Source organism: Canis lupus, chromosome 10 (genome assembly GCF_011100685.1).
Source record: "Canis lupus familiaris isolate Mischka breed German Shepherd chromosome 10, alternate assembly UU_Cfam_GSD_1.0, whole genome shotgun sequence".
NCBI lineage: Eukaryota > Metazoa > Chordata > Mammalia > Carnivora > Canidae > Canis > Canis lupus.
The window spans coordinates 21,885,206-21,887,184 of NC_049231.1; the positions used below are offsets into that span (position 1 = coordinate 21,885,206).

Here is a 1,979-nt window from a genome sequence, read left to right on the forward strand (position 1 = left end):
CATTTTGGAGTTGATGAGGTCATAAGGGTGGTGCCCTCATGAATGGGGTCAGCACCCTTATAAGAAGAGACCAGAGATATGACCTCTCTCTGCCACATGAGATCACAGCAAGGAGGCAGTGCCCACAAGAGACGTTCTCAAAAGAGCTCTCACCAGGCACCAAATCTGCTGGCACCTTGATCTTGGACTTCCTAGCCTTCAGAGCCATGAGCAATGAGTGTTTGTTGTGTAAGCCCCCCATTTGTGGTATTTTGTCCCAGTAGCCTGGACTAAGACAGGGATGTTGAAAAGTTACAAGTTAGAATTCAATGGTCAGGATTGAATTTTGGAAATATAACTCTGTGATTAAATAAATTAAAGCACACCCATGTATGGAAACATTCTTCAATCATTAAACCTAATGATATAGAGCAAATTTTTTGACCTGGAAAGATGTCTACAATCTATTAAGTGAAAAAACAAAACAAAACAAAACAGTGCAGCTTGTGCAGCGGGGTAGATAAAGCAGACCTGCGGTAGATTGCATCACCAGTCCAGTTCCATGCCCTTCTGTATCCATGCCCTTACCCTTGCAATTTTGCCATGCCCTCCTACTGTGGGTGGGGCAAGCCTGTGGGTCTGTGGGCTGGGTTTGGCCGTGTGATTTACTTTGCTCACAGAAAGTGATGGAGGAGATGGTGAACCACTTCTGACACTGCCTCCACTCGGTCTCTGGCACCCAAGCTCTCACTAGGGAAGAACATTCTCAGGCTAGCTACTGGTCTCAGGAGGAAGATGAGCGACGCATTTGGTGCCGAACTAAACTCCCCGGCCAAGAGCAGCAGAGCCACCCGGCTGAGCACAGCCTGGATTGACAGACCTTAGACAGCCTACAGATCATAAAATAAATGATCATTGTTTAAGGCCACTACGTTCTAGGATGGTTTGCTGCAAAGTGTTCTTTTATGGCAACAGCTAACTGGCCTCATATCTATATGCATAAACAAGCATTTAAAAATCTGGAAGTCGTCTTGAGGTCAGATCCAGAGCAGTTTGCGAGCTCTTAATTGTTGCTCCAGGTTCTTTCAGGTCTACATATCTGTCCTCAGCACTCTGCAAGGCTAGAAAAGGAGGAGGGATCTGTTCAGAATCCCTGCAGGACAGGAAAAGGAGGGGAAATCTCAACATGGAAAAACTCTGCAATGAAAATGAAGGAATGACTGAGAACCAAGGAAAGATGGAATACAAAGAACAGCCACAGGATGCAGGAGAGCCAGAAGTAGCTTGTACTGAGGAAGACCAGGAAAAGTTCGAAATACTAACAGATAAAGAAAAGTCAGAGAGTATGACAAAGCCAAAGGATGGAAAGCCAGAGGAGAGCAAGGGAAAGCCAGAGAGTGACAGAAAGCCAAAAGAAGAAAAGCCAGCAATCGAACCAAGGGCTGCAGGAAAGTGCCCCAGCTGGGGATGATGTACCCAGGAAGGGCAAAAGAAAAAGCGACAAGGGGCTGGCTCCATGCCTCAAGGAATATAAGGAGACTATACACGACATACATTTGAGCAATGAGGAGATGACAAGAGAATTTGATGAGATGGCCAGGGTAGAGGGTGCGGTGAAGAAAACCAGACAGAAATTGAGGTGGGGGGATTATTGGATGCAAAAAAGTTTACAGGACCCCTTCCACCCAAGGGGCCCAAGGGAACTCAGGGGTGGGTGCAGGGCCCCACAGAGGGGCTTTGAAGACATTCCTTTTGTGTAGTGTCCTTTGTAGGCATTTGCCCAGGCCCTGTGTTTTAACCTTATGCTAATCTTGGTTTAGCTATCACTCTCTGTTACCCAACTGCAGCCCTTGATGTTTCAGTAGATTTTTGTCCATTGCATGGAAAAATGTTTATGGCATATTGTAAAATTAAAGAGTTTGATGAACCATTAAAAAAAAAAAAGCCTGGAAGTCTAGGTAGTTGAATTTGGAATCATTTCCTCTTTATAGTATCCCTAT

At 45.4% G+C, this 1,979-nt stretch overlaps 1 pseudogene; it reads left to right on the forward strand.

The window, feature by feature from the left end:
* Positions 1–1,073: 1,073 nt before the first annotated feature.
* Positions 1,074–1,739, forward strand: LOC119873756 (annotated as a pseudogene).
* Positions 1,740–1,979: the final 240 nt, after the last annotated feature.